This window comes from Leuciscus leuciscus (assembly GCF_965113295.1).
Source record: "Leuciscus leuciscus genome assembly, chromosome: 17".
Classification (NCBI taxonomy): Eukaryota; Metazoa; Chordata; class Actinopteri; order Cypriniformes; family Leuciscidae; genus Leuciscus; species Leuciscus leuciscus.
The window spans coordinates 34,955,669-34,971,354 of record NC_138741.1 but is presented as its reverse complement, the minus strand read 5'-3'; the positions used below and the strand labels follow the sequence as shown (position 1 = coordinate 34,971,354).

Below are 15,686 nucleotides of genomic sequence, written 5' to 3'. Positions count from 1 at the left end.
CAACACATTAAATTATACAGTAGGCCTAGACTATAGACTATTTACTTGTGATTTAACTGCAATCATGTAAAAACGTTATAATATATTTACAACAGTGCAAGTATTCCACAGCGACTCTAGGGGTCGCTGTTTGACAAAAACACAATTTCTACTTAATGTGGCTTTAAATTCTGGATTATTTGTAGTGAGATTTTCAAATGTGTGTTCATTGTAATGTTCTTGTTATAGTCAAGTCACCTTCATTTATATAGCGCTTGATACTATACAGATTGTTTTAAAGCGGCTTCACTGTAGTAAACAGGAGAATAACAGAATCAGTGAACCAAGCAGAATTCAATTCTGTTCTAGCTCTAAAAAATCATTCATGAGTGACTTGTTCATATCATCTTTGTATTGGATAGGAAATAACATACTTGCTGAGAGCTCTGAGCTCAAGACTGTGACAATCACGAGGCTGGATGCAAATGCAAGTAAAATGCTTTATTAAGTAAAGGAACAGATGCAGGATACTCCTCTGGCACAAACAAACGATTCGGTGGGCAATCGGGCGGAGGTGTTACCCCTTCTAAGGCAGACAAGACCTTCAATTCGATCTCCCATCTGAGTGTGGAGACAATTAGGGTCTCGGGTAAAATGCACTAAATGAACTGATTAGTGTCAAAAACATTGATTAATTCAAGAAAGAAACAAGTTGCTGAAATCAATCTGTAATGCTATAATAATCTGTTTGGAACATGTGATTGTGTATTGTCAACAATAAGCAGAAACATTCTGCATTTCCATTTTGTAGTGTGGATCATTCATTTAAACATTTATCCTCATTCTCATGTTTAAGAATCTGTTATCTGCTTGACAAATAATGTATGCTACTGCCCACTAACATGCTTTTAAAGCTATTGTTATTCAATGTGTGAAATTTTCCATCCTCAGACCGCTCCAGAACCAGGAGTGCTGCTTTCTCTAAGAGGACGGTGGAGGTTTCGAGACCCAGGTCTGATGACCGTGATCAGGATCCGCACCCGACCCAGACATAGAGCCAGGATCTTCCCGGATCTTTAACATCTCTGTCTTCTGAGTTTTCTGTGTCCACAGGTCAGGCTCACGGGACGAGGGCGAAGCAGAACCCAGATGATGGACGTCCGTCCACTTCATCTGAACACTCTCGCAGAGGTCAGAATAGGCTTTTAATAAAGAAGGAATGGCTTAGTTTCTATTTCTATTTTCAATGGCTGATTTGTCATTGAAAATAGAAAGTTGAACCAACTAAAGTAACGGTAACACTTTATTTTCAACTGTTACTACAACTACTACAGATTAGCATTTCTGCCGTGTTTGCCGTGTCGGGATTATTTCACTGTCATAATGACTTGCTGTGGGGTTAATTATATTAACAGATCGTCCCAGAAGAAGCCTGGACTACATTTTTTCCGGTGAGTGAAATTCTAATATAATTTCATTTATTCATTTTATTTCGAATAATTTATTTATTATTTATAATTGCATTTAAAACTTTATTACACTCCAAGATTCAACAGACTGTGATTAGCTGTAGGCTGAAACCATGGACGTAACGTATAAAACGTCTGAAACGTTGTCATATAATGTTACGCCTGCATTTCATAATTTAGCGTAACATTTACTAACACTGACTATATTGGAAGTATTTTTTGACATGTTCTCAAAGATATGTGTAGGAAATTAGCCTGTAATTACTCAATAGACAGTACAACGAAACAAAATGAGGACTAGCTGTGATGTCCGCCACAAATTCTTAAGCTAAAATACATTTATTAACGTTACAACCTTTTGGACACTGTAGTAATTTAAGTTCTATTAATTGACAGTAGTCTGTGAAGGAGGTAACTATCTATTTGTTTATGTAAAGTTTTCCTCTAGGTGATCCAGAACATCTCAGGCTGGACCAGTGGATGCTCAATGTGAAACGACAGAATTGGACTCCTAACAAGTATTCTCGTCTGTACAGTGAACATTTCGAGAGTCATCACTTCACTACTGACTCCAGGGTACAGACACCTCGTTTCATACCTTACAAAGATTCAAGCAACATATTGGTTGAAATTGGCGAAATATTGACCATCATACATTCATTTACATTACATTACTAAATATTTGATTAGGTCACTGTTAAGGTGAAATTAGTGACACACCAGTTAAATTTAGGGTTTTCACCGATGCAAAAATCAAGCAACATGACCACTTTTTGCTAACCTTTACATTTCAGTGCTTTTAGGGCTGCACAATATTGAAGAAAAATGCGATAACTCATTACATAATGTGATATTCTATATGCGATACGATAATGCTTAAAGTGTGTAAAACTAATTTCAATTATCTTTAAAATATATTTAAAATTATATAACCTACTTGCGTTTCACATTCTTTTTTTGACAAGAAAACATCCCTACAACTTCTGAAAGTGAACATCAGTGTTTTACTGTAGCATAAGAAGTGTTATTTTAACATCAGTGTAAACCACTGGGTTTAGAGTTTTAGGTTATCCTACATTAGGTTTATTTAACAACAAAAATGGAATAATCAAATGTAAAAATAAAACACTGCTTAGTTTTCACTGTATGAATTAGATATACACTGATTCTTGTTAAAGCTACAACATTTTTTTTTAAAGTTATTTTCTCTTTGTCTTTTTTTCATGACCCCAGTTATTGCAAGCTGTGGTGGTATGCATATCGCGATATATACATTTGCGATATTTCGATATATTGTGCAGCCTTACCTTTTATGCAAATACGATAAAATAAAGAAATTCTCTGTGAAATTCATGTTTGAAAAATGATTCTCCAAGCGAGACAGCGGGACACAGAATGATTCCGTTGTGACAGTTATTGCGAACAGTTACATATTCGTTTAATAGCAATAATAATTTTTAAATGTAATCTGTACATTCATACTAGTGTTAGACCGAATAATGAAACAAACGCATACATCTCTGTTATGAATAACAGCCATTTACAGCCAATATGACCAATAATGTCATATTTTGTATGCTTCCTGTCATTTTTATTAGGGAAGGACATGTCTGAAGGACACTGCTGTGCCAACCATTTTCTCTTTCTCCAAGGGCAAAGAACAACAGCCAAAAATAACACGCTTGGTAAGTATTGATGAGCTGGTAAGTGGCATCTCTATGGCCTACAGAAACCATCTCCAGGCATCACTGCAGTTTGCCAAGCTACAGAAAGATGCTTTCAGCGGCTGCTAAAAACCAATGAGGGAAGGGCTCCACAGGGAAGAGGAACAACAGCAGCCATTGTCACTCAGGTTCTTTCTGATTGTTCTGAGAAGAATCTCTTCCCACAGCTGCACACTCACATGTTTGACATGTGTGTTGAAGCTAACCATGTCCATGTTCTGGTGAAGATGGCTTCTGCGTGGTACTGCAAAGTTAGATTAAATCATATAGCAAGACGGACGACAGATAAAATGAAAGAAGGCAAGGTAGTCCACAAAAAACGTTCAAAATTAATCAATTTTTATGGAGATTAAGGGAAAGGTGGTTGGTCGTGTGTGTGTGTGTGTGTGTGTGTGGTTGCTGTATAGCATGTTTTTCTATGTGTATGTCAGAATGTGGCTAATTAAAACTTACTTTGTAGTTATCAGACATAGAACATGGAAAATGGTACTGAGCCTATCTCTCTTTGGACAACATTGTAAATGTTACTTGGAGCCTGCATGAACTAAGTAATGTTCAATGGGTCTCATTCATGAAACACGAGCAGAACTAACTTTTGTGTAAATCGTGTGTAAAGTAGCCTGGAAATCCACACCTAAATCTAAAAGATTAATGGTCTGGTGTCGGTCAATGAAAATCGGCCAGCTCGAGGGGCGGCACCAAGCATGCATTTGAAAATCTCACAGCACGCAATTGGATAACACTACGACCAATCACAACAATAAACCCCATACGCTTAGCTACCAGCGGAGCTAACTGGTAGATTAGACTCTTCCGGTCGGCAAAACAGCAAAAACACCCTTCTTGCAAAGGAACGATTCAAGCGCCGTCTTCTGTTCCTCTTTTGGGAAAAAGCCAAGTCTAACTCGTTCATTGTAGCGGCCAAAGCCGTTTCAAACAACTGCTATTCATCCATAGCCATCTTGCAATGTTTACTGATGACTTCGACGTCACAGCGCTGTCGTCATCTCGCCTCTGGCCCGCCTATATCAGATAACCCGATGTGATTGGTGCAGCTCAGATCGAGGGGCATATTTAATGAGCTCCATTGCTCGACACCAGAGTAACTCACTGAGCAAATTCAGCTTGTGCTCTCGCGAGAAGTCTGGTTTACCAGGGTATGTGTAAAGTGGTTCTGGCGTAAATTTTCGGATTCATTAAAGGAGAACTTCGGTGAATTTTTAAGTTAATCTTGATCGTTTTACCTTTGTGAGTACTGTCTATAGAAAGAAAAACGAACCGGATCGGTGCTTGCAACGCGGAGCTGTTACAGTTAATGCCCAGAGCTCCCATTCAGCTAAAACGGCAGTTTTGGGGGCATAAACCTAAAGAGTGTCTTTGTGCCTCTTAACAGACACAAAATGCAATTAAAATGTCTGTACAACATGAACAGGGCCCTTACATGACAACAAGATGCGTTTAGCAACTTAGCCATTGTTTAAACTCACCTAAATAGTGTTTTAGACGGCTAGCTGTAGTCTCGCGCTGAAGTCCCGTGGGAACTCAGTTGTAGCCGGAAAAAGTGTGCGTGATTTTTTTTTTTAATTTTTTTTTTTTAAACCACTTCAGCGGAAATCCCGCCCTGCAGCTGATTCTAAGGTTTTCATTGGTCATGTCAATCGTCACTGTAACCTAAACCAATTAAATCAGCTGCAGGGCGGGATTTCCGCTGAAGTGGTTTGGGGGAAAAAATCGCGCACATAGTGCAGGTGGGAGGAGCGTCGTGTTCCGGCTACTACTGAGTTCCCACGGGACTTCAGCGCGAGACTACAGCTAGCCGTCTAAAACACTATTTAGGTGAGTTTAAACAATGGCTAAGTTGCTAAACGCATCTTGTTGTCATGTAAGGGCCCTGTTCATGTTGAAAAACTGCCGTTTTAGCTGAATGGGAGCTCTGGGCATTAACTGTAACAGCTCCGCGTTGCAAGCACCGATCCGGTTCTCCTTTAATGAATCCGAAAATTTACGCCAGAACCACTTTACACATACCCTGGTAAACCAGACTTCTCGCGAGAGCACAAGCTGAATTTGCTCAGTGAGTTACTCTGGTGTCGAGCAATGGAGCTCATTAAATATGCCCCTCGATCTGAGCTGCACCAATCACATCGGGTTATCTGATATAGGCGGGCCAGAGGCGAGATGACGACAGCGCTGTGACGTCGAAGTCATCAGTAAACATTGCAAGATGGCTATGGATGAATAGCAGTTGTTTGAAACGGCTTTGGCTGCTACAATGAACGAATTAGACTTGGCTTTTTCCCAAAAGAGGAACAGAAGACGGCGCTTGAATCGTTCCTTTGCAAGAAGGGTGTTTTTGCTGTTTTGCCGACCGGAAGAGTCAAATCTACCAGTCAGCTCCGCTGGTAGCTAAGCGTATGGGTTTTATTGTTGTGATTGGTCGTAGTGTTATCCAATTGCGTGCTGTGAGATTTTCAAATGCATGCTTGGTGCCGCCCCTCGAGCTGGCCGATTTTCATTGACCGACACCAGACCATTAATCTCCTTTAAATTAATGAATTTAAACATTTATTTTCCAAATATTAGTTGGTACGAAAGAAATCTCCACCTGCTCCCAGCCACGCGTAAATAGTGCGTTTAACATCCGAACGTTTTGCTCATTAATAAGGCTGCATTTTAATTCACCTTAATCGGGTATATATTTACACGGCATTTTGAAAAAAATATTAGTAATTACATACGGTTTTTCTTTTTACTTTTATTATGAGAGCCAGTAGCCGCATCTGCAAACGGAACACAAGTCCACAAGTCTCAAGTGTTGCAGTCAAGCTTCATGTCGAACCATTTTTTCACTTCTGGGACTGTTCGATTAACAGATGAAACTCCATTAACTGCATCTATGCTGCCAAGCTTCCTTTTTTTTGGACCTGATACGCCAGTATGTACGCTTGAAAATAAAATGTGGCGTTTTGAATGAACTTCTGATAAGAAAACTTCAATTTCTGCATCTGAGAAATTTCTCTTTTTCATTCGCTTTTGAGAAGACATGTTGAAATCCTTCGTTTGGTGTCATAATATGATGCCCATATATACAGTAGTTGTCAGTCGGATTTAATGGGCGGGATTTATGGTAATTGAGAATGAGCGTGCACGCGCGTCCCATTTACGACTGATTGGAATTCATTAACACACACACATTTCACTATCACATCTGACGTTTACGAAGTATTTGTGAATCAGGAGAAGAGTTTTCGGGAAGGTCTCTTTACGCGCAAATCACTCACATATTTACTCGTATATTTACGAATGTTTCATGAATGAGACCCAATGTCTGCTTTAAAAGAAGTACGTACATACATGTATTGTCTCAAATTAACCTCAATGTCAGATGTACCTTACTGCGAACCCCACCAATTCCCAGGATGATTTTCAGTTGGAGTCTGCATGAACGGGGCCCAACTCTTACAAATCACATGCTGCGATGCTACAGTAACATGCAATATTGACACAGTTGTAAGTTATACCATAGAGCCTTTATACATAGTGCCTTCCTTAACCCACACATATACCGCTGATTAAACTTAGATTTTGTATGGGCTTTCCCATGTCACATTAAGGACTGTTCAATAAGGTGATATTGATCTGTTTGACATTTATTACTATATGTGATACAACCTCCCTGGTCAATATTTATGTAGATAGTTTCTGGAATTCTGTGTCAAAGTCAAGGATCAGGTCATGACATATTTACAAAAAATTTATATATTTTAAAAAAAGTATTCTCTCATGTTAAGTTGTTAGCTTCAAAAAGTTAAAGGACAAGTTCGGTATTTTACACTTAAAGCCCTGTTTTCAGATCGTTTCTGATGAAATACAATGGTTAAGATTGAAATTTGGACAAATGCTGCTGGCCCGAGAATTTTCGGTTTCTGTGGTAGCACCCCCCCACCTCCACAATGGTTGCATAGGTGCACTGGAATAATCCTTCCTAAAATGCATTAAACTTTCGTTTACAAAGACGTGAAACTCACCGAGTGGTCAGGGGTGTTCACTGATATGCTCACACAAAAATCGCTGCAAAAGATGCTTTCCAACAGGTTTTATCGTAGTTTTTCATCCAATACAAGTCAATGGAGTTGGACAAAAACTACGATAAAACCTGTTGGAAAGCATCTTTTGCAGCGATTTTTGTGTGAGCATATCAGTGAACACCCCTGACCACTCGGTGAGTTTCACGTCTTTGTAAACGAAAGTTTAATGCATTTTAGGAAGGATTGTTCCAGTGCACCTATGCAACCATTGTGGAGGTGGGGGGGTGCTACCACAGAAACCGAAAATTCTCGGGCCAGCAGCATTTGTCCAAATTTCAATCTTAACCATTGTATTTCATCAGAAACGATCTGAAAACAGGGCTTTAAGTGTAAAATACCGAACTTGTCCTTTAACATCCATGGTTAGTTTGGTTTTATATTATATAGCGTTATTGAAGTGTTACAGTAATACATTAATACAGTATTTTAAGTTATGTTATAAAAAAATTGCTTTAAATCTCATTTTTATTTATATTGATTCTCATGTGATTTTTTTTTTTTCCTGATTGCTGTTTTCTATTACAGTTGGGCAAAATGTTAATATTTAAGGTTGTTCTTATCCCTCAGTTTTAACAAAATGATATATTGCTTTTCCAGTGTTGTACCAGTGGTATGTTTTCTATTTGTTCCATGTCTTGTACCTGTCGTTTTGTATTGTCTCGTATGTTTGTCCCGTGTTATATGTTCTCACTCATGGCCTGCACCTTGGCGTGGTGAGTGGGCTTTTAACCAAGACAGGCCATACTGAATGTATTGTACCAGTATTTTTTAACCTTGTCATCTTTCTCTCATGTAGGGTGTGTGACGTCCCTTGATTTTTGTGTGTCAGTAACAGATTTGTTGATTTTTAAAGTTGGTAGATATTTTTTCATTCAGAATTTGAGTTTTTTGTTTCTTAGCGTCTTGTATAAGGAGAAGCATGAGATCTAGAGAACATTTGTTTAAATGTTGTGTGTTGTTATGATTTATGTGATGCAGCGGCAAAATTTTGAGCCCAAGTCAAATTTCTAATCAGAGTGATTCTCAAAATTTTCAAAAAATAATAAAATAATTATATATGCTGTTTATTTATGCTCTTTGTCCATTTTTAAAGACATTGTTCAATTTTTATTTTAGATTAAATCCTGCAATTTACAGGATTTGTTTGTCCTTTGTGCTCTTGCAAGATAGCCACACGAGCCAGTAAAGTTCCAGGGTTTCCATTGTGACAGCATGCAATTTACGTCATTTACGTGTTAACACGCCATTTATGCGTTAACACGTAATTTACGTGTTAACACGTATTTACGTGTTAACGCATAAATGACGCGTTAACACGTACATACGTACATGCGTGTTTACTAAGGGTGTCACGATTCTCCAAATCCTCGATTCGATTACATTTTCGATTCTAAAGTCAAGGTTCAATTCGATTCTCGATTAAAAAAACTGTTTTTTTTTAAAGCACAAGCTATGCCATTTTTAGACTTTTATGCAATATAATAATATCTGACCTTTGTTTGACTGAGAGAACGCTCTCGTAAGGGAACGTACTTGGTTACTTGTGTAACCTCGGTTCCGTTAGAGATAAGGGAACGAGTTCTGCGTTGCCTTGCCGTGCTATTTCGCTCATATCAGGTACTTCGCTTCAGTCAATTTAAACCTAAAGTCCTTTGGCGAGTTTTCTCTGAATTTATACACTTCAGCCGCGTCCAAATTGGCGCGCTCGAGGTTGGCAGGGCGCCAAGCGCTCCTACTCGCCATAGGTTCGTGCAGTTGCCGCAGCACAGCCAATCAGCTCGCTCAGACGAGCTATGATGCTCTCGCTGTGCAGCTGCAATGCGTTTTAAAATAAAGGCTTCAATATTCTCGAGAAAAGGAGTTTTACCTATTACAGGCAAGCCGAGCTGACGTGACATATGGGGCGTGGCAGCATCGACGATTCCATTTATTGATTCGATAATCGAGATTGAGCATTAATTTCGACCGATTTCGATTTCAAATCAAAATCGTGACACCCTTAGTGTTTACCTGACAGTTTCACACGTTTTGGCCCCTCTGGCCTTCCATACAGACCGAACTTCCCGACCTAAACATTTTGTGGGCGGGGCTAAGTTCGGCTGGCATCCAGGCTACACTTTCGTTCCAACAGAGGATAAATTGTGTCGTTATCTATGAGTTTTGAGTGACGTAATATCCCAAGTGGACGCATGGAAGAGACGTGAGACTGAATGCTCTGAAAAGCCCTCGCGATGCTCATACTGAGAGAGAGATAAGACGATAGAGCAGCACGTTTCATCTTTAAAAGACTATGATCTCCATTTAAACACCCATGCGATCTTGCTATTCATCTGTCTATTAAACTTTGACAAATTCATATCGCAACATTCAGGTCTGTTTTGGCGCTGACCCTGAGAGTCGTAATGAAACAGCTTCACAAACACTCTTTCCAACCTCATAGTATCATAATTTCTGTGATGCAATAGTTAAAATGATCATAGAAGTATTTGGATAAAAGTTTAAAGTTCAAATATGAACACTGATGTCTACGATAGCGATTCAAATCAGCTTTTGATAGAAACTTGGCGCTTAAAATAACGCATTTATTGATTACATTGTTTCGCCACTAAGTGGCGACAAGTGAATGTTAAAATATTTATTTTTTATTTAATCATTTATTCAAGAAAATGTAGTCCTGTATGATGCTTCTGAAATAAAAGTCAGAAAGATGTGATGATTTGTTTTTGTAAATATGACTCATCTTATACATCATATACAGTCTGTGTAAGTGTATGATTTAACTTTTCCTGATTGTCTAGTGTTAAAAAAACTGCAATATCATAATCTCAATACTTAAAATACGCAATTCTCAAAAAACAAAAAAAACATGGTTCATACAGTTAAAACCCCAAAAGAACCATGGTTATGACTTTTAAAACTTTTTAAACTCAATTGCTTTTATTTAAAACATTGTTAACCTAGGTTGTTCATTTGATTTTGATCAAAATTGGTTCGTCTTAAACTCTACATGTAACGTCAGATAAAATGATCATACTCGGTTACTTACCTAACCTCGGTTCCCTGAGAGATAAGGGAACGAGTATTGCGTTGCAAACGCTATGGGAAAACTCCTTTTCTTGAGAATATTGAAGTCAAACCGCAGTGCAGCTGCACAGCGAGCACATCATAGCTGGTTGAAACGTGCTGATTGGCTGTGCCTGCGGCAACTGCACGAACCTATGGCGATTCAGCAAGGACGCGCGGTCCAATCAGAGCGCTTGTCGCCTTGCTAGCCTTGAGCACGCCAAAAGGGGCGTGGCTGAAGGGTATAAATCCAGCAAATATCGCCATAGGCCAGGTTAAATCGACTGAAGCAAAGCACCTGACATAAGCGAAATAACACGGCTAGCAAAGCAATACTCGTTCCCTTATCTCTCAGGGAACCGAAGTTACACAAGTAACCGAGTACATTCCCTTTCGAGAACGGTTCTCTCATATTGCGTTTCAAACGCTATGGGAACCCATTTTAAAACGCCGTGCAATTCGCCGATATCATCCACTATCCATCTATATGTTTCGTGACCAGAAACCCTTTGGTGCGGCCCCCGAAACAGACAAAGAGCTGTTCTGACTGCCTGAATGAGGCAGAACGCTCCAGATAAATTCTCAAAGCCCTAACGGGGCAGAGCATGTATGCGTCACTATTGTCTTCTGATGAGAAAAGAGCCGATAGGGAGATTACCTGGGCTCTGAATGGAGTTGAGAGCACTTTAGGTAGATATCCATGTCTTGGAGTCATTAGGCCCGAACTCAAGACAGGAAGCACTCGTAGAGAGAGCTTGTAAGTCCCCAACTCTTTTAACTGACACTAGTGCTAACAGCAGAGCGGTTTTAAGAGAGAGGGTCTTCAGATCAGCCGACTGGAGTGGCTCGAAGGGAGGTGCCTTAACCCTCTGGGGTCGGCAAACGCCGGCGCGTTTTGCTGGATTTTCTTCACATAGTAGCACAATAGACTTAAATTATTCCGTAATTTATGGTCATACAGAAAAAAGAAATATGAAAAAAGAATCTGTGATATGTCTACTTCTGTATGTGTCCACTTACAATCAAATCAAAACATTGTGATTTTGTAAAATAAAGAAAATAAACAGGGTGTGCTTTCTGCCTCTCCGTCACGGTGAACTTTTTTTTCTTGAGTACATCTATAAACTGAAACAAAACTCAGCGAATACTTGCCACACATTTATGAGCCATATATCTTTAAACATTTAAGTGTGTACTTTTAAATGATCGGATTCAAAATGAAAACTACTATTCTCTGTTTAAGTCATTTGTATAAAACCAACAAGATGTCCAGTTTCTCAAACCCTTGCTCATTATTTTTTATTTGACCACGCCCACTCACGCAAAAGCGATGGCAAATCTTCACATGGAACGCGAACGCGCTCGTTACCTCAAAAACAAAACACCAAACTTCATCAGTCTCTGCTTTTCGTCGAGTTTGGAAGACACAGCGTGAGCTTACATTGGATTTACCTCAGAAGAAGAAGAGCGCGATTTGAAGACAAAAAAGATGCAAGGTAAGAAATGTATTCTGAATTATATTAGTAGCCTAATGTTATTGTTGCATGAACTTCATATTGCAGTTGAACTGTTGCTAGATATATGGTGAATATGATAATATTTAGACCCGTGTTTACTGTTAAATAATGTGTTTGTGGATATCTGCTCAAACGTAGATATGTATAATATGGTAAACACAATGTTTCATAATTTGGAGCATGCTGTGCGTTTGAATGTTTCATATTCAAAACGCGTTGTGCGTTTGAAAAGCAAAACGCACTAAACATTAGGCTTCATGTTTTTTACTCCAATCTCATTTCATAACATCATAACGAATGGAAACAATTGACGTGACATATGATAATCAATTTATTTTTCTCTAGCGTAGTTGTTACTGAAGTGTTCCTTTTTAACGATATATAGGCCGCCTGTAATAGGCCGTTGTTATTATTATTTTATGCAGCACTACGCATAGCCTATGCCTACAACGCACAACAAACCTGGTGTTCATTATATATTGTTGGAAATATTTGTGTGTGTATTCTGTGAATTTTAAAAAGCAATTTTAACCAGAAGATTCTAAATGTATTCCCAAAATCATGCATCCCTATAGTTTCTCTTGATATCAGCATGTTCAGAGTTTTTATTTTTTAGTTTTTTTTTTACAGGGACCAGATGACCCACTGATGAGTCCTGCTGACTTCAACATTCACATGAGTCTCTGTACATGAAAATGGTAAAGTGGTAAAGTGGAAAATCAAACACCTTGGAAATGAAAAGTATGCACAATGTTTTAAGGAATGGCACAAAGGTCTCTGTCTTTGGATCATTGTTTTCACTAATGTGCTTTTTTGTCATTAGTTGTGTATCTTTGGATTATGTTGTATTGTAAATAAATCCAAACAATCAAAAAGCCATTCTTTTTTAAATCTCCTCATTCTTGTGCAAGGTTGCTCAGAATTATTGTATTGTATTGATTTATTTGACCATTTTGTTAAAAATACGATACATCTTTGCATCATACATTAAAAGAAACAAAACAAAGTCAGGATAACACAATAAAGCCCTAGGGCTTATTTCCATTGAGGTCCTGAGGAAGGGGGGACAGAGCTAGTGGCAATAAATCAAGCATCACATCCATATAAACACCAAATAAAATCCATCAAAGCTATAAAATATTGTCATACTACAATTGGCATCTGAGCCATTTTTTCAGTGCCAGCTTAAAACCTACTAAACTTCTGGTCATCTTTAAATTTCCTGGCAACCTGTTCCACAAACTTGTTGCTACAAACAAGAAGGACTCTTTACCTAAATTACTCTTAACTCTTGGAGGTACAAAATCAGTAGAGCTGCCTCTGGTTAGTGTTGCTTTCGTCAACGAAAATTATGACGAAATATTGTCGTCAACGAACCTTTATCACCTGACGAAAACGAGACGAGACGCAACGTAAATGCTGGTCATGTGACGATGACTAAAATAAATGTATAATGCAATATCGTTGACGAATAAAAACGAGACTAAATGTGGTTTAACAAAATAAAAACTATGCTAAAATGTCTCTTCATTTTCGTTGACCAAAACGAGACTAGACGAAATGTTATAACGTCACGACGAATGAGAGAGTTGTGCGTGAACCCGTTTATATAGCTACTGTCTATGGCGTGAACCCATAGCTTTGTCGGCTTTAAATTCTGGTTTGCGATCTGGTCACCCGATTATCAGCAAATTTAACAATATTATTCCATTAGTTGTTCCATTAAAATGTCTCATTGATATATTTGACACATTCATAATCGTCACCCTCTGGTTACATGAACGCGTCACCACCGCATCAGCACAGAAAACATGGAGTTTATTTTAAAGAATAATCGCACAACCTATTCGATATTCTATAATTAAATAAACTAATCGAATATTCAAAAAACGTGACTCATCCCTGCATGGAATCTCTTTCTTTTCCCAAATCTTCACTCACGTCTCACCCATTTTCTAAGGGGATTATAAACGTTTCTTCATTGGTTCGCTTTTAATAAGGCATATTCGTATTCTTTACTGTGGTAAAGTAGAAAATGCTGTAGGACAGATAGCCTACATTTGTACTTGCATGTCAAATTCTACAGTTTGTGCTTGTTATAGACATGGTAAGGCGCGTCAAGTTTAGTTGTAAAGCGCGTTTCACACGCGCGGGTGATTTTTTGTTTCACTTTCTCTGGCAGCGCAATCTCAAACATAGCTTAAATATCTCGCCCTTGTGGAGGATAAAATTCGCTCTTCAGACCATTTTACATCAAGTTGAAAACATGAAGATATCAGAAAAGAGATCGATGGACTCTTTCCTGCTCGTGTCCCACATCCCTCTCAAAGCGCATTGTGGTAGGCTATATCACGCGTCTTTGTGTGGAAATATAAAACGAGTTTTTATTTTTAATTTTTTTAAACAACCCCCCCAACCACCGCTGGTAGTTGGTCCATTACCAACAAACTGCCACCGACACAGCCCTAAATATAATAAGATAACCTTGTTTGAAATACTATATTGACTGGGTTAAATAGAATTGCATTACTAAATAAAATACAATTTTCATTGACTAAAACTAGACTAAAATGTCATCAGTTTTCGTCGACTAAAACTAGACTAAAATGTCATCAGTTTTCGTCGACTAAAACTAGACTAAAATGTCATCAGTTTTCGTCGACTAAAACTAGACTAGACTAAAAAGAGTATGAACGTGACTAAAACTAATAAAAACTAAAACGACAGCTTGACACAAAGACTAGACTAAAACTAAAAGTAAAACAGGCCGCCAAAAACAACACTACCTCTGGTAGAGTAGCTGTGAACATCTCTCGCTCTATTAAAATAATTATTCAAATATTTCGGGACAGCCCCATGTACCGTCCTATGTACCATGCACAGGTGAATCTGAGAGACTCGATCTTCTACTTTTAACCACCCAATAGTCTCAAAGTGAGAAATATCAAGATGAGTTCTCATGGGGAGGTTCAAAACAAGCCTTATAACCCTATTTTGAGCAGTCTGAAGCCTGAGTTTCAGGTGCTTTAAGACACCATTGTACCAAGAACAACATGCATAATCAAAATAAGGCTGAATTAGAGCATTTGCCAGAATTAACATAGCTTTTTTGTCCAAAAACTTTGAGATTCTGGACAAAAAACGTAGTCTTTGATTTACCTTCATAAGTACCTTTTGTGCTTGGCCCACTCGAGACAAGTGGCAGTCCAGCACACAGCCGAGGTAACTAACCGAGTCCTTTACATTAATCTCATTATCACCAACTAAAACCTTAAAACCAGGGGATCTTTTCAATTTTATTTTTGAACCAAACAGTATGGTTTCTGTTTTCCCTAAGTGAAGTGATAGCTTATTATCTGACATCCACCTGCTGACATTCGATAGTTCTACACTTAGAGTTCTTTCAACTATGTTCTTATCTTTATGTGAAAACAATAACGCAGAATCATCTGCATATAAAAAAAGTGGGCCCAAAACACTCCCTTGAGGAACCCCACATTCTATACACTGTGGATGAGACATTGTTCCTCCAATATCCACCACCTACTTCCTATCCTTCAGATAAGATCTCACCCATTTGACTGCTTATAAAGCCCTAAACGGCTTAGCTCCAGTCTATTTAACGGATCTTCTATCACCCTATAATCCATCGCGCTCTTTAAGATCACTAAATTCAAGGCTTTTGGTCATACCTAGGATATCCAGAACCACCAAAGGAGGGAGAGCATTTTCACATTTGGCTCCAAAACTCTGGAATAGTCTTCCTGATACTGTTCGTTGCTCAGACTCGCTCTCCCAGTTTAAAACTAGATTAAAGTCGCATCTCTTCAGCCAGGCATTCATATA

General features: G+C 38.5%; 1 long non-coding RNA gene across 1 annotated transcript; it reads left to right on the top strand.

Annotated features, from left to right (window-relative positions):
• Positions 1-957: 957 nt before the first annotated feature.
• Positions 958-3,145, top strand: LOC309479537. Its single transcript, XR_014199282.1, has 3 exons — positions 958-1,170; positions 1,897-2,024; positions 3,047-3,145. It is a non-coding gene; the product is annotated as an uncharacterized lncRNA (long non-coding RNA).
• The last annotated feature ends 12,541 nt before the right edge of the window (positions 3,146-15,686 follow it).